The 21,882-nt window shown below is 37.5% G+C and overlaps 4 non-coding genes across 4 annotated transcripts; 2 read left to right on the forward strand and 2 right to left on the reverse strand.

Moving 5' to 3' along the window:
* Nucleotides 1–5,716: 5,716 nt before the first annotated feature.
* Trnag-gcc (transfer RNA glycine (anticodon GCC)) lies at nt 5,717–5,787 on the reverse strand. Its single transcript has one exon. It is a non-coding gene; the product is annotated as a tRNA-Gly (tRNA).
* A 3,944-nt stretch (nt 5,788–9,731) lies between these two features.
* Trnat-agu (transfer RNA threonine (anticodon AGU)) lies at nt 9,732–9,805 on the forward strand. Its single transcript has one exon. It is a non-coding gene; the product is annotated as a tRNA-Thr (tRNA).
* A 5,150-nt stretch (nt 9,806–14,955) lies between these two features.
* Trnas-aga (transfer RNA serine (anticodon AGA)) lies at nt 14,956–15,037 on the reverse strand. The gene has a single exon. It is a non-coding gene; the product is annotated as a tRNA-Ser (tRNA).
* A 6,543-nt stretch (nt 15,038–21,580) lies between these two features.
* Nucleotides 21,581–21,652, forward strand: Trnad-guc (transfer RNA aspartic acid (anticodon GUC)). The gene has a single exon. It is a non-coding gene; the product is annotated as a tRNA-Asp (tRNA).
* The last annotated feature ends 230 nt before the right edge of the window (nt 21,653–21,882 follow it).

Genomic DNA, 21,882 nt, shown 5'->3' on the forward strand with positions numbered 1-21,882 from the left:
GCACTCTGGCACTATCAAAATTTACTCGTTTTTCCTGCGCGCATTTCCTACTTCCTTGATGGTGGAAAGTCGTAAGCTGGCACTACTCTTTACCGAGCCTTTCTTTTCTTTTCTCTTTTGTGTGAGTTCATTTATGTTTTGCCTAGTTGGCAGCTCTGTTGAATGACAGATGGTCCCATGAAGCGTATTTCGCGGTGGGCAGTTTTACCCAGGGCTCACACCGTTCCCTATTGGGCCTACTGTTCACAAGCAACAGGCGGTGGGTATTTATGGCGATTTTTATTAAAACATTATGTTGGAATATAGGTTAAAAATGATTTTTGAATCATCCGTTAAATTTGAAAAATAATAACATGAAAACGAAAAAGAATACATCTCTGATTTTTTTGAGACATTTTATGTGAGAAATCCTCAGCTTTCTAGTAAAAATATAAAAAAATATAGGGCCCTCTGGTCCCGTGACCATGAAAACCATAAAAAACATATACAATCAATAATAACAGAAGCAAAATTTAAATTTTCTGCAACTGAAGTATTTTTAATAAAAATAAGAGGTGATTGGCTTGAATATGATATAGCGATCATTAGAATCGGTTGAGTAGTTCAAAAGTTATGAATTTTAAAAAGTCATTTAAGGAAAAAAGTGGAAAAAGTGATTTTTCGGACCACCCTAAAACGGAAATGGTCACCCTAACGAAAAAATAAAAATATACAGGTCTTATTGTTCGCATTAAAGAACAAATCTACCATTTTTCACGAAAATCTAAGAACCACTATATCGGTTTGGCATGGAGTGGCTGAGCTTGGAATGGTTACTGTGAGCTCGCTTGGATAGTCATCAATACAATTAATTCTAATTATTCACAAATACCACAAAATATGTAACACAATAGCAAAAATGTGTGATGCAATGCTTTTGTATCACAACCACACATACGAATCTTTCTAAAATCATATGAATGTTGGTACGGGTCAAATGACCCGTTGCGGTAGTTAGGTCAGATTATACATTTTTATCAGTAAAAAAATAACAAGAGAGGAGTAAACACTGAAAAATACATTAGATGTATGTTTTAAGAAAAGTAGTGCAGGCAAATGAGGTTGTGACAATGTAATTTGCTAGAAAATTTAGACAAAAAGTTTAAAGTGGGTCATTTGAACCCTCGTGGTAGGTTTAGTGTTAAGACAATTCATTTTTACATACTGAAAAAAACATTTCAGCCAAATCGGTCAAGTAGATTCTAAAATATCGATACTACCAAATGAAGAACATGGTTTCGAGATAAACGCGTTTGAAAATTCGTACAGGAATACTATATCTCTTGAGGTTACCTCATACTTTTGGATGTAACTTTCAAACGAAATCAAATGTCGAAAAATCCTTTTAGGACAACATTTCTAGAGGCATTAGCTTGCAAAAAAACAATTTCGATTTTTTCGACCTTCCGGACCGGGATTCCCTCTTAACAAAGTGCACAGATGTTTAGTGCACATTGACATTGTTAGGGCCGATTGGAAAATGATGCCTCCGATTTCCAACGTGGTTACAGTGGACCATAAACACCTTTCACATTTACCGCTTCCTGGCTTGCACCTTCATCTTCAGATCTTGTACAACATGAATATCAGGGCTTGGAAATATTGAGCTTGTTAAGTAATATTGAAAGTATATTTTTATCAGTGTAACGCGTTTATTTCGCTTGTCGATGCTGCTGTCATTCATTCGACGGCAAACAAATTTACAACTGTGTTCATTCATATTCATTCTGTGCTTTCTGAGCTTTCCTTAACGCTCAGCTCATGAGAATTCATTCACATTTATTCATTGCCATCGAATTGTCAGGAATGTTGTGACTGTTCATTTTCGATATCCCGATATGTGTGTTTTCTCATTGAGTCAGTACCTTGCTTGTTCAATTATTTTTGAAGTTACTCCGAAAGAGCAACGCAAATCGGTGGCGCAAGCGGAAATGCCAACAAAAGAGCAAGATCTGCATGCACACTCACAGCTAAGGATTGCATAAGCTTGGACGGCGAGGAGGCATTCTGCAGAATCGATCCGAGTAGTGAATGCAAACTTTGTCAGCCAAAGCTGGATGTTGGCAATTTCGTCCGCTAATCCTATAGCACAGTTTGATCCGTTTGCAAAGCTCGAAATATTCCGATTGCGGTCGTGTCTTGGACACCACCATTTTATGTTCGTGTGTTCGGAATTTGAGTAAAAAATTAAATGTTTCTTGTCACTATTATAAGCACTCTGTACTTCGTTATCTTCCTCAACGAATTTCTCCGTTTCGTCAGTGTCCGAGAACCGAGCTGATAGTGAATGAACTGGTATATTAATATCAATGAATGACAAAACTAGGAATATTTTCTTTTGCTCACATTCCGTGAACGCAGAACAGAACGAAAAAGACGGGTGGGTAATGTCGGTGACATAACCGGAGTGACGTAGGACTATACAAAGGGGACAGCTTTTGCTAAATATATATTTTAAATATATTGTTTTATTTTCTTCTCCTACGTGAATTCCTACCTATCTACCTGAAAAATGGATTAGTTTACTGTTTACTCTTTATGAACATGTTGGGGGTTCTGAAAAGAACCATTGGTGTTGTGTTTTTGCGTTTTTTTTTTACAAACTTGATTCTTGATTTTTTTCTGAAGGCTTTGTACTTATGAAATGTTCAACGCCGGGCATCTTTCGGCGTATACACATATCGTACAATCAAAATGATGGCTGCGATAGGGAATGCACAGGTGGTCATCAGCTCGTTCACTATCATATATTTCACTATTGAGCACATTACCGTACCTTAAGCTGTGGTTTCTGAGACGAATGAACTGTAAGATTTGTAGTCTCCGCAAACAAAGTAAATAAAAATGAAAAGGAACTGAGGTTTTGGAGATGAACTCTACGATCTGTCGAAAAATAAACGAGCTATAAGCGTTCTAAAAACCAACAGTAAATACAGGGACGGATGACCTTCGGATTAAAGTCCTTTAAAATAAGAACAGAACAGCAGGAAATACATAGCTAATCGTGTTGCTCCTTAGTTATTTCTCTATGCAATGCAGATGTAACGTCAGTCACCGAGAAAATTCGTTAATGCCGTCCTGCATACAATGTGTTGTAATTTGAAGCCACTTTTAATTCGGAAACCATGTATGGGTTTGTGAAAATTGAATGATCAATTTGAAAGACCTCAGCCACCAATAAGCTCTAGAACAAGCACAAACAAAATAAATCGGTTTATTTTATATGTCATATTATGTCACTTTAGAATGCATTGGTATTGTGAAAAACTTTTAATAACTCTTCTTTGAATGGTTTAATAGCCCTGAAAAGCGCCGTGTTTTACGGTGGCTGGTTTTGCCACCAAAGCAGTCTGTATAAACAATCCTTTCTCTTTCTTCTACCTGCTGCCGTTTTGCGATTGCGTTTGCCACTAGCTGAAACTAGTTGTTGCCTTGATGAGCGCCGAACCGAAGCTGCTCTGTTCTTGATGCGTGTTTTCTGAGTGTCGTGAGCAGCTTTGCAAGCCAACTCGAGCACTCCGACGGTCGAAACTCTATAATCGCTGTTAGGTATACTGGTGCTCCGGCACCAATCTGTTCGGCCTAGTTACCCTTGCGGAGCAATCAGTGAATGCGACCAACAGGGAACTGGAGACCTGCACGGTTCGAGTGAGACTTTGTCTTTCCCTTAACTTGTCCTCCTTTGTTACGTCCACACGTCCACGTTGCAGCTTGTTTTCTTATTATGATGTGATGCGATGCGATGTTAAACGAAGCCGTACAACCACACTGGTTTACGGTTTGAAAGAAAATGAGATATTTTTTTGGGATCCGCGCGTTTTGTACTTTAGCGGTACACGCTCACAGGATAGAGACAAATCGGCAGACTCAGCCAAAGGGGCGAGTCCAACGAGACGAACGAATGAGCGTTAAAAGGGAGCGATGGTAAAAAAATACATTCATTACGATTTGTTCGCTCGTTGGATTCACATGCAGGCTAAAAAGGGTCCTTTTCAGGATCACAAAATTATCTTTAATCTAAAGAGTTTATTGTTTGGTTATCACTCGATATCCCTATCTTGTTCGGCTAAAGCTTCCTGTTTAACGATTGCGTTTGCCACAGCTTTCACAGTTGGGAAATTTCTTCCCATCCTGCTTATGACATGTTGTACAGTAAATTACATTTAACGCGACGTGTCGAAGCACCACTCAGTGTCGCATTCGAGGCGATTTTAACCTGTAATTGAAAATTTGCGATGACAGTGGTACAGTGTCGACTTTCAATGTGGGGTCATAATTTGGATCTCTATGTTTACAAAAATGTCCAACTAAATATGTCGCATTACATGTCCGTCCAATTAGCTAAATGTCGAACTAATTGTAAATTACTGTACTTTCAATCTGGAAACAATTTAAGAATTGATGAAAATTGAATAATCAGGAAAGTCCCCAACTATCAATAAGCTCAGAACAACTGCCAAATTCACATACTCATCAGATCCTGGCAAACAATTTATGAAAAAATCAATTTGTGTTTTATTATTATTTTGGATATTATTTTAGAAAGCATTGAACTGTTTTTCGTAAACTCTTTTTTGAAAGGTTCAATGGCCCTGACAAGCGCCTTGTTTTATGGAATGGTTCCAATTTAGAAAACTTTGTACTCGTGGTTTTGAAAAAATCCATTTCGAACGCCCTCGATGCCGCCTTGTTCTGGATGTGTTGTGATGCGAACTGATGTAGTGTACGGTTTGAATGAGAATGATCGTTACGGAAGGAAGGAATTATTATAGAGACTTTAAAGTTTTTCAGTTCATTCGCCTCTAGCCTTGAGAAAGGCCCTTTGAAAACTCTACTCTACTCTACTCCAACACTACCACCTCCACCCTCTTGCCTTGAGAAAGGCACTCGATTCCTCGCCGTCCAGCTCGTCCAGCAACGATGTTGTCCAGTCGGTGTCCACACAAAGAATGATCGTTACGGCATCGGAGCGGGGATTTTAAAGCAGACTGGCTGGCTCGAGAATTACGCATGTGTGAGACTGCGACCAATGTTTCGTTCATTTTTGTTCTTTTTCCTTTCCAATCGTGCTTCATTCTATTTCGCTGCTGCTCTGGTTGCCCGTTTTGGTCGGTACGATTTGAGGAGCACAAAATGGACCAATTAAAAATGGGCACATAGTGCATTTGGACAATGCTTGATATTTCACAATTATTCAATTATTTATCTCAAGAAAAATGAAATGTTATTCGTTATGATAGATGCGTAGATATATTTCCTATCAATTGATGCAAAAACCTTTGCGATCTATTGAGAAATGCTCGAGTTATAAACGTTCCAAATCTTGCATTTTTTCCTACTTGTTCAGTGCCTAGATTTCCATTTCACCCCCTATATCTTCCGGTTAGACGTAGTCCTACGTCAAAAGAGAATGAACAAAACTGGATGAATCAACTGTGAGGAGTTTGCTGTGGTTGGGAGGTTTGGCGTTGGTTCATTTTCGGTATCCCGAATGCAATGGTATAATGATCGAATGTGGTCGGAAATACAGCTGAAAAGATTGTTCTGATACAGACATTTCCAAGTACTGATGAATATTCTTTGAAATAGTTCATTATTTAAATTTCTCAAGTCCGAAACTCGAAACCCAAAATTTATACAAAAATCCAGTGCACATCTCTCTTACGTGTACAAATTTTGCATCGGCCGGGAATCGAACCCGGGCCGCCCGCGTGGCAGGCGAGCATTCTACCACTGAACCACCGATGCTTCGGTAATGCCAGCAGAACTTCAGAAACTATCGGCACTAGCAAGTGCCGCATTTAAGCGAGCATAAAGATCCGATATCCCCCGTAAAACGATTATTTTGATAGCTTCCATCAAATTCGCTCATCCGAAACAACAACCGAAGGAGCACATAGTGCACGGCAGTAAAAACCTATATTTCCTAAGGAGAAAAAAACAGTAACCACCACCCTGTTATCTGGACACTCGGCCATCCTGAACCGAATCGGAAAAATCGAGAATTATTGATTTATGCCACTTTGCTACACGACACTGAATTAATTAATTAAACTAAGTTAGATGCCCTCCACGACTGTTGGGATTTGTTGAGAGGGACACATTCATCTCCGCTCAGGAATTGCTTTATGGATGAAAAATTAATAAAGTTAGCGCGCGAAGGCACTTTCCGTCGCGGCCGATTGATTTCGCCTCAGTTTCAGCTCGAGAGAGCTCATTTTCCTGTCTTCGAGACGTGTGCGCGTCTTATTATTACCATTTACGACATGTCAAAGTGGAAGTGGATGAGCTCTTCTCGGCGTTGTAAAATAATGATAATAATAATCCTCGTTTTGGCCTCTTGCTGCTCTCTCTGTGTCGAGTCGCCATCAAAATCGATGCGTTGAAAATATTTTTTCCGCTCTTTGTTTCGTCTGTGTGTTCTGTGTTTCATTTACGGATTTGAACACGGAGACCGATAACCAGGCCGGTCCGATTCACTTTTATTGACCACTTAGAAATTTTAGTGAGTGTCTCCGATGTTGTAATTTCTGGGCCCTCGCCGGTTTGGACATCTGGTGATGCTTAATGATTCTTGGAAATTATACATTTGTATGGCTTTAAGAACATTGATGACTGCAGATGTATAGGAGAAGTGTGTAATACGCACCCCCTAAGCGAGAATTAATTTTCTTGACCGTGCTCTTAAAATTTAAGGTAACAACTACGTCAGTACGTAGATTAGTTAACCCTCATTCATCTGTAATCATTCTGTGTTTTAGATACTGAATAACAAAAGTGCTACGAAAATGTCCACGATTGTCCACGGTGAGGGGGGAGGGGGTATAGATAATGTCCACGTGGACAAGTTAAATACATAATTTGAAAAAAATCAAATCACATCTTTTTTCAGCAGCAAATAAAATTTATTCTGTATTTCCGAGATATTTATCGATATTTATCAATAAAAAGATTGAACTGGCTGATAGTGCTTACCGGACGTAAATCCATATTTTTCATATCGTTGAACTTTTTTTCTAAAATGTGTATCCTGAGAGTAACGCACATCAACCGAGAGTAATCGATTTATTTTCATTGGGTTAAGAGGATAAGGATGACAGGATGAAGACCCCTTCAAAGCATGTTAGAATGTTGTAATATTAGAAATACACGACATCGTTTCCCTACATTGGAATTTTGGTTCAATATCCGCTCTTGATGTAGAAACCGTTTAGATTTCATCTTTTGAAAACTCCCAAGGCGGAAATGGAATACAAACAACTCCTTTATGGATGCACGAACTGTATCTCTCGAGAAGTGTTCTTAGCAGCGATACTCTTCTTCGTTCTGGAATACGCTTCTATTGGTTCTATTGGTCGGACTCGATTATATGTGATTCGATTATATACAATTTCAGACTCGATTATATAAAATCTAAAAAAATATTTTTTTTTACATTTCAAATATGACTTGTTTCAAGAAAAAATGTAACCTTTCAACGTTGAGGTGAAATTTAAGTGGCTATTATGTGTACAGTGGGGTAAAAAGATTTTTGTAGATTTTGCTTGAATCTACACCAGGAATTGTTTATATCGATATTGCAGCGAAATTAGGAAAGATAGAAGTTGGGTGTCAAAGAACAAATTGTAGAGCGGTTAGAGAGCTTTAATTTAATTGACAGGAACAATTAAGTTTAACCCTCTACAGCCCAAGCCGGTCTCATTGCTGATTTTTTTCATCAAATATGATCGTTTATCACCCCCTGAGGGATTTTGGATAAATTTATTTTTTTCATGTAAGAAAGGTATTATCTGACTTTAAAGGGATGAGTCAAAAATTTAATTCTTCTTTTATATTCAAAAAATGATAAACATATGCACAAAAAAAACGAATTAAAAAAAATTCTTTGTTGACTCGATTATATACAGGATTCGATTACATACAGTGAAAAGAAATCGGAGACTGTATATAATCGAGTCCGCACTGTAATGATAATCAAATCGTGACGCTGACCATGAATCCTCAATACGCGACACATGAATTAGAAGCTTTTTTACAAATACAGTAGAACTCCGATTATCCGCGAAATAGTTTGGCAAGCTCACCGCGAATAACGAAAATCGCTAATAACGCGTTAATAGACTAAAAATGGGGTACAAAAACGAAATAAAATCATTAACTAATTTTAGGTCAAGTTTTCGAAAAATCGAACTGCAACTTTGATAATTTCTCATGGCTTTGGAAAGCAACCATATGGTAAGGTTTTGTCATCAAATGATAGTTTAGTCTATTAGCCACTACCTACTATCAATTCCATTGAATTTTGTATGACTTTATCGGGGTATGAATTCGGTATAAAGCAACTATATGCGGAAAGTGCACAACCATACATAACCTAACAAAAAACAAAACCTTATAAATTTCAAAAATATGTAAACTTTTCTTTAGTATTACTTTGATAAAAGATCACACATCACACAAAAATATTGGACTGAACCTCCAACAGGAATAAATGTAGGATTTAGCCAATGTTTTTGTTTGACGGTTTTCCGATATTTCGTAATTTTTCGAAAAACGGAAGGACGGAAAAAAATAATTCCTCAGAATTGGGGTTTGTGTACAAATAACTTCACGGGCAATGTTGGAAAACAAATAAAAAATGAGCACAAACCGCTACTATTTATAAACTGTTAATAAACTTTTTTATCAATGTAAAAACATAGCATAGAAAATAGAAACAAACTAGAAATTGAACTTACACGCAATTTTATTACTTTCCCGATTTGTTTTCTAAAAAATGTCCACGTGGACAATAGGGTGAGGGGTATAGAGAATGTCCACGCTTGTCCACGGAGGGAGAGGGAGGTGTCTAGAATCGTGCTTTTTCTGTCCACGTGGTATGTGGACAGCCCCTAATATGCCCATGAGTTGTTTCTCTCAGAGACTATAAAGCTCACAGAAACAGCGTGTATGAATGAGAGATTCTATCAATCTATTCACTTCATGCCCACCAGCGAAGAGAAGAAACCGTTCCTCCGGTGAGCGTGTTCTCCCAGTATTCGTGCATTAATTCTCCAGTCTCTTGTTTTCCTGCATTCTCTGAGCACATAATATAGATGCCAGATGTGAAGACATGTTTTCGTTTAGAAGACATTTAATCTTGTGAAAATATACTGAGGTCATTCCAAAGTATGTGAAAACAATTGTTTGTGTGATTTATCGAACATGATTTAGAAATATCGTGATGGTTTGCTCATTTTTGTTCATTATGATTACATTTGAAGACATTTATTCGTGCCATGTAGAGATATTTGAAAAAAAAAATCACCTGGCATCCCTAATATACAAGCTATTTCTCTCGTGAGAATGTTTACGGCCGAAAGCGAGCAAATTGCCCCGATCGAGGGTATGCTGTACTGCCCGATGATAAGCTGATGCGGAAAATATCAAATTGAGAAGGAAATGAACCTTTCTTACCATTTTCTTCATCTGAGATATTCACTGGGAGCTCGACTCAATAAATATGACCCACAGTTATCCCCTCTGAATCGGTTTCAAGCAACAAAAACCTTATAGAAATGATGTAGAAAATTACATCGAAAATTACTTAGAAAGAAGTTTATTTTTCTTATTTTTTTAAAGCATGTTACAATTGTAAAACTTGCATGGTAGGATTTATATTTTATTTTTTGAAAGTTTCCTCTCTATCGTGCGGCGCCGTGGCTTAGTTGGTTAAAGCGCCTGTCTAGTAAACAGGAGATCGTGAGTTCGAATCTCGCCGGAGCCTTTGGAACAACAAGCTTTTTTGAGTGGATTGAGCTGTGTGCTCTCGATCGTTTGTGGCTGATTTTTTACTTATTCGTGTTAAAATCAATTTTGTTTTTGAATCTGATAAAATCTATGGTTTTATGTAGGCTATATTACCGTTAGTTTGATTGATGTTAACTAAGTAACTACTGCCTGTTCATTTTGTACGTAAGAACAAAAATTCCATGAAACACTATATAATATGTACGATCGAAATGCAAACAGTTATTTGAAGAATCACAATTCAATGGTTTCTCCAGAAATTTCATATTATTTTCAATGTACAGTTATCGCTTTTTGGAGCACCAGAACAACTGAAATGTTGGTTGATGTCGAATGAACTCATATGATAAGAACGTAAGTGACAAAAGACGTCGAATGTCCTAAAAATCGTGTCAATGATCGAGACCGCATACGAACCCGCGCATCGGACGACAATGCCAGCCACAGATATTCCAATATGAACTAGACAAACTCAGCATTTTTGGATTTTTTTTTAAATCGATGGCAAAAGTGTACACAAGAACGCAAGAACGTTATTAAAGTGTCCCTATGAAAGTCACAACATAGCCACGTAAATGGAGCTGCGTAAACAGCACGTAAGTTTCTAAATGTTTGTTTATGTCCTTTTTTTTTTTTTTTTTAACTGGAGCCCAACTCTAGGATCCTCAAGTCAGAGTATCTTCGAGATGGGGGTGAGTGGAGGGTAAAAAACAATAAAAAAAAAGAACGACTCCTTTACAACTTCCACGCAGTGATTTGCTTACGGATAGGACTCGACCTTCGAAAACTCTCGTTAAAGTGTTCATTTTCATCCACCTGGCGCTCGCACAACTACCAAATAACGATTCGCGTCTAGAATAAAACTTGACTTGAATATAAATCTTCGCTCCGAGCGCCTAAATCATCCCGTATGATCATTCGACTCTTAACGATTTAAAAAACGTATGGGGTCATCTCCGAATTCCGTAGACCTAAACACTGTTAACTTCTGAAGTATGACAAGTTGTAGGTAACTTTGAGTCCCTCACTGTTAATGCTGCGTTTTCGATTCAGCCCCAATCACGAGCGCTTGCACAATATCAGTGTCGGATAACATTCGGGTAAATGTTACTTTCGGATATTTGTTATGTTCGAGTAAATGTTACATTCGGATAATATTCGGGTAAATATTAGATTTCAGTAAATGTCTCTTTCGAGCAAATGTTACATTCCAATTAGAATGGTTTCTGGATAAAGGTTACATTTGGATAGTGATATATTCGAGTAAATGTGACGTTTGGGTAAATGTGACGTTCGAAAGATGTTACACTCGAGTGATTGTTACGTTCGGATGAATGTGACATTCGTGTAAATGTTAAATTTTTGTAAATGTTACATTCGGGAAAATGTTATATTCGGATGAATGTTTATTGGCTAAATGTTGCGTTCGAGGAAATGTTTCATTCGGGTGGTTGTTACATTCGGACAAATGCTACATACGGCCAACTGTTACATTCGGATTAGTGTGACTTTCGGGTGAATGTTTATACGAGTAAATGTTACATTCGGGTAAAAATTAAATTTGGGTAAATGCTGCATTCGGATAGTTGTTAAACTCGAAAAATCGTAGCATTCGGACGAATGTTAAATTCGGGCAAATGTTACATACGGATAAGCGTGAATTCCGAGTAAATGTAAAATTCGGATAAGTGTGTGTGTTTCCGATAGATTCGGGTAAATGGTACAGTCAAGCAAAGTTCACATTCGGGCAAATGTTAGATACGGACAAACACGCATTCGGGCAAATGTTGCTTTCAGACAAGCGTTACGTTCGGGCTAAAGAAAAATGACATCGGAAGGGAAAATTGCATTTCGATTAGAAACTTACCACTTGATACTCAAAACATCGTCTGACAGTCATGTGTGCAACCAACACCAAGGTCTGGAAGCGATAAACTACCGTTGCTGATCATTGGAAAGAGTAAAAACCCACCGGTGATATACGAGAGCAACACCAAGGTCTGAACGCCTCAATACTTTTTGAGAAATGGATTTTCAAACTTGACGAAAAAATTTCCAAAGGTATTGATTCGGGAATTATGTGCAATGGTAATGTCTTATATTTATAACAATTTCTCCTCAAAAGTGATTATTTTCGTTGACATCTGTACAGCGCACCCGAAATCTCTCCATCCAAAACTCAAATCGATGAGTTTACCATTTTTTCATCAAACTCCACTTTAACAGTTCAGCCGCTGGACTTGGGAATGATCAAGAGCCTGAAACAGCACTATCGCGATGAATTGGTAAAACGAAAACTGCAAGAAATTAATTTTTTCTTCTTTTGAAGCAAAATGCTGCATTCGGGCAAATGTTACATTCGTACTAATGTTACATTCGACTAAATGCTACATTTGAGTTAATGGTGCAAATGTCGCATTCGGACAAATGTTACATTCGAGCAAATGTTACATTCGAGCAAGTGTTACATTTGGGTAAATGCTACTTTCGTACAAATGTTACATTTGAGGAAATGTCACATGCGGGCAAATGTCTCATTCGGGCAAGTGTTACAATCGGGTAAACGTTACATTCGGCTAAATATTGTAATGTTGCATTCGAGCAAAGGTTACATTTGGCCAAATGTTACATTTTGGTAAATAGTTCATTCGGGTAAGTGTTGCATTCAGACATTTGTTACATTCGGATGATTGTTTCATTTGTCAATGAAGAGAATCGATCAATTGTAGATAGGTTCTTTTCGAAAGTTACGCGAGAAATGTATTAAAAAGGCAGAGGAGGGTTGTGTTCGAGACACGACCACATAGTTGACGTAGGATTCCGTTCGGCTATCTGTTGATTTTGGATATATTTGAAGAATTACGTCGTTAAACTCTTTGATAATGATTTGGTGGCCCTGAAAAGGGCCGTTTTGTTTGGTTGTTGGGTATTGTTTGTTCACTCCACCAGTGAAAACATATTTGAAATGGAAAAGGTAATTTTTTTTTAAATTTTTACTTTATGAGTGTTGCCGTGAATCGCTGGTCACCCTGGCGACTGTTAGCACATTGTGTACTGGTCCTGCCGAAGAGCAGGTCATGTATATGACAGAAGAATGACGTTAGAGAATTATATGAAAAAAAAAAATGAAAAGATGACTTAACAAAAGAAAAACAGAAACAAAGCATTCATTGAATATGGTTAATTGTGCAACTTATACTTATTTCGATATACTTAAAACTATCCCTTAAAAGTAGCCTAACTAACTTAAATTAGTGCTTATAATTAAACGGAATTGAATGTAAGTGGAACTAAAAACGAACGACATCTTATGAAGCTAAACATATATTTACATTTATAGTATATTACACTTAACCTATTGTTACCGTGAGTAAACGAAGTACACATAGAAGCCGACACTGAATTTGTAAGTTATAATTAATTAATATCGATGTATTGCACTAACTAAAATAAATACTGCAGCTTAAGCAATCGCTAAAAGAAGTGTTCGCTTGTTCATTCGAACAATGAGTGTTTATTCAACTCAATGCGAATTCTAATTGGACTAACAACACCTAATACTATATGTAGAGCATACGGGAAATCACTTTTTCTAATATTTCTTCACTTTTCCAATTTTTCTCGCCGTTTAATCCTTCCTTGGGTGAAAATGAACACAACAAAACTGACAGCTTAAATCAAACGACCCGTTCTCGAGCGTGAACACACCTTGGTTTTTATTTATGAAAATTGAAATAAATCGTTACATATATCAAGTCATTTTTAACACAACTGCTACTGTTATCAAAGCGCGCCTTTACTCGACTGGCAGCGCTTCTCCATACATACAAACCAAACCGAAGAAACCATACCTCGACCGACAGTTTACACACAGTCCAATTGGTCAGCAGAGTAGTGGTCAATAAATATGGATAGGAATGATGAAGAGGAAAAAGAAGAAGAAATCGAAGAAAGGGAAAATAGTTTTGGAGAAGAACAAAGGTCATAGTTGAAATAAAAATGATTTAGAAAGGAGGTCTAAAGAAATTGTTAAAGCCTAAAGTTTGACTTACAGCTATTGAAACTATCTAACAGTTTATACAAAACGTACGGAGTCAAATAATCCTAACGCTACTTAAATCTAATTGCTATCATTAGTTATATTCGTCAAAAGGTAATATTTTGCCTAAATCTAGTAAAAATTATACCTAACTTAAAAATATTCTAAATCTAGTAGATTAATCTAGGAATTTGTAACCAATAATCTGAATTCGCAACTTCAACGTAGTTGGCACCCCGAGAAAACATTCATCAGCTTTACTGATCGGGTGGAAATAGTAAACATGAGTTTCAATTGTATAAGAAGAGAACATAATCGAACTACATATATTGTTTCCTATAGGAATTTTATAATTCTTCATCCAAGTGAAAATACAAAGGATTTATAAAGAATAGATTATTTCGGTGCGCCAACAGCTACCATATACAATTTTACACTTACACTTGTGCTAAATTTTTCACTATACACGATCGGTTTCACGAAGCAACCAATATTAAAAATCCAAATCCAAGTTCCCTCTACTTTCATGTATTTGCAACGCCGATTTACCCCAGGTAGCTTGGTCTTGAAGTCTCTGTTAGGGACCCGCCGCATGTGTCGTCAATTCCGACAAATCAGAAGTGGGTATTTCCGTTAGGATAGGGGTTGAGATTTTTCAATTGTTCGATAGTTAGTTTCATGAAATATATTATTTTCTTCAATATAAAAAATTGTTATGGAGTGCCGAAATCGATTGACGCAAAAATTTCATCAATCCATCATGAAATGACTGAGCAATAAGCGTTTGAAATTGGACAATTTTCACGATGTACTCGATTTTCGATTTTTAATTTGTACCCCAATATGTTCCCGAAAGACGTAATCTTACGTCAAATAATGCATCCAATTTTAATTCACTTAAATTATTTATGAACCGGAGAATCGAGAGAGAGAGAGAGAGAAAGAGAGAGAAAGAGAGAGAAAAGAAGAAAAAGAAACAGAGAAATTGAGAGAAAGAAAGTGAGTGAATAGAGCTGTAATCCTCCAAGAATATCTAAAATTTCATTCGCGCAAATGACTATGAGCTTGGGAAAAAATGCAACTTAATCCGCAGTCGGTAGGATTCGAACCTACGCTCCCAGAGGGAATCTGATTTCTAGTCAGACGCCTTAACCGCTCGGCCACGACTGCTTGTTACATGCACATAAATGGCTATGGTTCGAGTCCGTATTTTTCTTAGAGGATTTCTAAGAATCCTAGAGGAGTTTTGTTTTCTCAATGTAGAATTATTGAGCAAAATCCTGTTGGTTTGTCCGATTTTTTGGTGTTTTCACGCAACTAGTAAATGCAAATCGATTTTTCTTCATGAAAATCACATATAGTCAAGTCGAGTTTGAGTTTCTAGTTGCTAATAATATTTGTTCATTTTTTATGTTTTTAACGAATGAGCTAACGAGCATTGACACCAATAGAAGATGGACTTTATAAACCTTTAAAACATGTGAATGCGAAAAAATGTCCTGTAAAACTTCCGTGAACTTGAAAAAGACAATTTTGTTTACATGTTTGGAAACTTTTGAATACTTGATTTGACACAGGTGCGCTGAACTAGAGCATTTAAATATGTGGACAAACCAAGATCAGATTTTCGACTGGACAGACCCCCTGCACTAATTTGATTGGTACTTGGTTGAAATTGCTATGTCAAATACCATTTTAGTGTATTGGAAATAGCAAATTCGAAGATAAAATTGTTTTTCGCAGAAATTGAAGGCATTATCTCACGAAGACTCAAATCAGATGCTAGCGGCAATTTCAGATTTATTAGAATGGATTACACAACAATGTAAGATTTTATGAATAATGCAAATAAAGCAGATCAAGTTAAGGCTGTGGAGAGCAAGTCAAGTCAAGCATGCCCAGAGGAACTTCTGAAGAAAAATGAGGGTAATTAGGCTAATAAATTTCATATCTCATATCTCTTCAATAAATGGCACAATTTTGATTCATAATATATAAATTGTGTATTAGGAAATATTTCAAGCATTTTTTGACTAAGCCAAATGAAGTGGTAATAGTAAAACAATAAGGCAATGTAACGACTAACCCAGGTAGATTTTTCCAATTTTACTCACCGCTCATATTCTTCTACAATGCACCAAGTAACATGTTTTTTTTTATAAATCTCAACAGTCAACACTATCGGGTAAAGTTGAGAGTTAATTTGGAATTTATCATTTATTGATTTTTATATTTTTGTCACCGGAAGAGAGCTTATGTGAATTGAGCAGTATTTTCGGGCTTATTGGTGATATTTTCCGGTCGATCAGGGTCCAAAAGTGTAGTGCATTTCAAGCTGCATGTAAAGAAGATACTTTCCCGTCGTGTGAGCTTCGGTGGAAAACTTTTTGGATATTTTATAAGTTATTTTAATTGACCACGTCTTATGTAGTCTTACGTCTCTCCGGTTAGAAACCCGACATTACCCACCTGTTTTTTTCTCTTTTCAAACCATTACAATAGGAGCCTCAAGTCGGGCAACTTCCGCTGCGACCTTTCCGAAAGACAGAGCTACAAATCGGATTTTTTTAAATTTAAACGAAAATACAAACACAAATAAACCATATGAAAAGTTTTCAAAGTATTTCAAAAATCATAATCGAATGAAATTGACGCATCTATATTTATTTTCTCTAATAAAACAGAAAGGCATCGAACAGCAAACTAACATGTGTGAAAAAGATCTTGGGGTAAGTACGGCTATACATCAATATCGTTCGTAAAAGCCAAATATCCATGGATGGAAACATCTTCTCTGCATTTTGTGGGATCAGATGGAAATGATTCAGTACACTGCGTTCCACAACTATAGAACCACTCATTTTTTCTGAGTTTCCAGAGATATGTAAGAAGTCGGTTGAATTGATGTATATATTGTAGAGTACAATAACTATCTTTAATTATAAGACTGGCCATTTCAACTTTATTGTTGTGTACAGGCGCGAAACATTCAATAAACCATAATTCCAGTGTTTCAAAACAATAGAACCAGATGGGAAAACTCTCACTCCTTTACAAAATTAACGCCAATTTAACATGAATTACGATAAGTTTGTAATTCGTAGGTCATCTTTAGTTCAAATAACCCATTCGGAGTGGTTACGACCATGTTGTAGTGGATATCTCGTTCTACGCAGAAGATACTGCTCGTTCAAGCTCTTCAAATCACAAGTGCTGCTGGTAAGCTACATCTACTATTCGTCCGATCACTCATCATAAGTTCCTGACAGGATTTTGAATTGGTAAACAAGCTGACCAGTCCAGAATCTGAAGCCCCTATTAATTAAACCATGCCATGACCTTCCAGATTTTATGAATTGATGCCAAATTACCCAATTATCACATCGTTTTTGATGCAAAACCAGCCCTAAATGATTCTAAAGTACTTCGTTGCACATCTGACTGTTGATTCGTGTCCCTGGTAAGCTATCTAAACCAGGCCTTTTTGAGAAAATTCTCCCCAAATCATCAAACTGCCGCCTGCAATGTTACGAGTTGAAAAATTAAATGACACGTTCGGTAAATCTTCCCAGTATGAAGAAATTCTTTTCAAGTTGAATTTTCTCAGTCAGAGAAGTTTTCCTGAAATAGTGAAACCCATGGGATTAGCTTCCGCATTAGTTTTTGGTTCCGCAACTTTGGAGATGGAATTTTTATAGTTTGGGGAAAATTTTCTGAAATAGGCCTGGTCTGGATAGCTTACCACCAACATGAATGAACAGTCAGAAGTGCAACGAAGTACTTTAGAATCATTTACGGCTGTTTTTGCTTAAAAAACAATGTGATAATTGGGTAATTTGGCATCAATTCATAAAATCTGGAAGGTCATGGCATGGTTTAATTAATAGGGGCTTCAGATTCTGGACTGGTCAGCTTGCTTACCAAATCAAAATCCTGTCAGGAACATATGAGGAGTGGTCGGACGAATAGTAGATGTAGCTTACCAGCAGTGTGATTGGTTTGAAAAGCTTAAACGAGCCGTGTCCTCTGCGTGGTACGATATACAGATTTCAACATGGCGCAGCTTGGTCGAAACCACCACGAATGGGTTATTTGAACTGATTGAGAACTCAAGATGACCTATGAACTAGAATCTTATTGTAATTCATTTGAAACTGACGTTAATTTTGTAAAGGAGTGAGAGTTTTCCTATCTGGTTCTATAGGTATGAAACATTGAAATTTTTGTTTTCTGAATGTTTCGCACCTGAACACAACAATAAAGTTCAAATGGCCAGTCTTTTAAATAAATATAGTTATCGTACTCTACAATATATACTTCAATTCAACCGACTTCTGACATATCTCTGAAAACTCAGAAAAAAATGAGTGATTCTATAGTTGTGAAACGCAGTGTATAAGCTGCTCGAACTGAACAAAACCATCACAAGGGATCCATCTAGAGTCCTGTTGGTGTGTTCAGGCCTAGCATTGAAACGGTAGAGTGATTTTGTATCTTGACAACGCCTGATAGCATGTTACGAAACCTGAAATATAAATGTTGTCAGAAACCAGGGAACAAGTAATGATTATCGGTGGATTACACTTCTTGTGACATCTTTTCTATTACGATTTTTGTAAGTGAAACATTCCACCTTATTATATAGCAAAGTTTCTAGCTTTATTGTGGAAGCGACCTTACTTTTCAACTTCCTTTTGATACCCGAGTCGATAACATATGAAGGCATGACTTCAAATATCAGTTAGTGATGTAATATAGTCACGCCATTCGACTACGGGAATGCAGTGACTTGAGCCATCTCACCTCATTCGCCGCGCGGAATTTTTTTTTATTAAATCGTTTATTTTTACAGGCTCAGTTACATAAGTTTAAAGGAGCCAAACTCCTATCTGTATAGTTACAAGTATATATAAACATTTTTCATTAATTCTAATGTTAATGAAGTAGAGAACCGATTACTCGCGGTTTGCTCGAGGTTAGAAGGGTGACATTTTTTCCAGGAAAAAGATGGGATATAAGGATATGTTGACAATGTTCGCACTCACATTCATCATACTCAATTCTTAAGCCTATCTTATATCTAATATGTATTTACATTTCACCTTATTCTATTGTTAGTAAGAAGGGATTTGATTTCTCATGAAGGAAAAGGAAAAGGAGAATATAAGGATATACGGACAATCACACACGAAGATCGATAGCTTTTAGGAAGACATATATTTGGGACATGTAATCAAGGTCTAACCGAGCCAACACATCTCTCACCGGCACATTGGGCTGCCTTCCTCTAGCCCGAAGAGAGTTTTCTAAATTCGATCTGGCAACAAGATACTCCTCGCACGACCAAACAACGTGTTCGATGTCGTGGTAACCTTGGCCACAAGCACAGATACTGCCATCGGCAAGATTAAAACGAAAGAGTAACGCGTCTAACGAACAGTGATTGGACATGAGTCGGGAGAAGGTGCGAATAAAGTCCCGACTCAAGTCCAGACTTTTGAACCATGGTTTGAGGCTAACCTTGGGGATAATCGAGTGAAGCCACCGACCCAATTCATCTTCGTTCCACTTACGTTGCCAGTTAGCGATGGTATTTTTACGGACTAAAGAATAAAATTCATTGAAGGCGATTTGACGCTGATAAATATCGCCTTCAACTGCACCTACCTTTGCTAATGAGTCAGCCCTCTCATTACCCGGAATTGAGCAATGTGAAGGGACCCAGACAAAGGTAATGACATAACAGCGTCTGGTTAAAGCACTCAAAATTTCTCGTATTCTCTCAAGTAAATACGGCGAGTGCTTTTCCGGCCTCACTGAACGGATAGCTTCGACAAAGCTAAGACTATCCGTTACAATGTAATAGTGTTCAACAGGTCGTGAGGCGACGCTGTCCAGCGCCCAATGTATTGCTGCCAATTCAGCAATATACACTGAGCAAGGATTATGAAGACTGTGGGAGGTGCTAAAAATTTCGTTGAACACTCCAAATCCTGTGGACTCATTCATAGAGGACCCATCAGTAAAGTACATATTATCACAATTGATACGCCCATACTTTGCATTGAAGATCGTAGGAACGATCCCCGTTCGAAGATAATCTGGGATTCCATGGATTTTCTCCTTAATGAACAGATCAAAATGTAATGGGGGGGAATTGATGTAGTCAGGAAAACAAACACGGTTGGGAATATACGAAGAAGGATCAACCTGCATGGAGATGAATTCATGATATGAGATCATGAATCCAGAATGAAAATTTAGCTCGATAAGCTGCTCAAAATTTCCGATCACCAATGTGTTCATAACCTTACACCGGATGAGGAATCGAAGAGATAATAAATTGAAGCGATCTTTTAGTGGGAGTACGCCTGCCAAAACCTCGAGAATCATGGTATGCGTTGAGGGCATACATCCCAACGCAATACGGAGACAAAGATACTGAATTCGCTCGAGTTTAATGAGGTGTGTTTTGGCAGCTGATTGAAAACAGAAACTGCCATACTCCATCGCTGAGAGAATAGTTGTTCGATACAACATTATAAGATCTTCGGGATGGGCTCCCCACCAGGTGCCGGTAATTGTACGGAGAAAGTTTATTCTTTGTTGGCATTTTTTACTAAGATACCTAATATGGGCCCCCCAAGTACATTTGGAGTCGAACCATACCCCAAGATACTTGAATGACATAGCATGAGTGATCGGTTTACCCAAAAGTTGAAGCTTTGGTTTTGCTGGTCTATGCTTCCTAGAAAAAACCACCATCTCTGTTTTCTCCGTAGAGAATTCGATCCCTAGCCCAATGGCCCAGGTTGAAAAATTGTTCAAAGTATCTTGTAAGGGTTCTTGCAGGTCGGATTCTTTTGATCCTACGACAGACACCACTCCATCATCTGCAATTTGTCTTAGGCTGCAATTTTGTGTAAGGCAATTGTCGATGTCGCTTACATAGAAGTTGTACAAAAGGGGGCTGAAACAGGAGCCCTGAGGGAGGCCCATATAGGAGACCCGACTCACTGCCGAATCTCCGTGAGAAAAATTCAAATGTTTCTCACAAAGCAAGTTATATAACATGTTATTCAATAGAGGCGGTAGACCCCGAGAGTGTAATTTGTCTGACAAAACCTCTATTGAAACAGAATCAAAGGCACCCTTTATGTCCAAGAATACTGAAGCCATTTGTTTTTTTTTCGGCGTAAGCCATTTGAATTTCTGAAGAAAGCAACGCAAGACAATCATTCGTCCTCTTGCCCCTGCGGAACCCATATTGTGTATCTGAGAGTAAGCCATTCGTTTCAACCCAACGATCAAGGCGAAACAAGATCATTTTCTCCAACAATTTCCGTATACAAGACAGCATTGCTATTAGGCGGTACGAATTGAAGTCGGACGCGGGTTTTCCGGGTTTTCGTACTTGTCTCCAGTCATCTGGAACAATATTATGCTCCAGAAACCGATTGAATAAATTCAACAAGCGATGTTTCGCAACATCAGGGAGGTTTTCCAGCAAGTTGAACTTAATTCGATCCGATCCTGGAGCAGAATTGTTACAAGAAAGGAGAGCAAGAGAGAATTCTACCATCGAAAACTTGGAATCAAGATCGCACCTATCTTGTGGTATATCTCGAATAATTTTTTGCACAGGAGCTTAAACTATCTTATTGTATGATAGTTAAACTATCTTATTGTATCGAAAACCACCAAAACAACACATCCTCGATAGTATAGTGGTCAGTATCCCCGCCTGTCACGCGGGAGACCGGGGTTCAATTCCCCGTCGGGGAGAGATTATAAGATTTTTGTTATTTCTTTGAGCTGAAAAGTTTGAATGAAACTTCCCGAACACTCTTAAATTTCAGACCTATTTTCAAAATATTTCGAATCATCAAGAAAAAAATACTATAATAAAAATACAATAGTATTTTGGGAAATCTAATGGTCCAATGTCTAAAGGAGAATTTTTTTTAAATCAACTTCAAATATCACATATTATTAAGTTCATATTTGATACGATT

The sequence above is a fragment of the Toxorhynchites rutilus genome, chromosome 1, assembly GCF_029784135.1.
Source record: "Toxorhynchites rutilus septentrionalis strain SRP chromosome 1, ASM2978413v1, whole genome shotgun sequence".
In the NCBI taxonomy this organism is placed as follows: domain Eukaryota; kingdom Metazoa; phylum Arthropoda; class Insecta; order Diptera; family Culicidae; genus Toxorhynchites; species Toxorhynchites rutilus.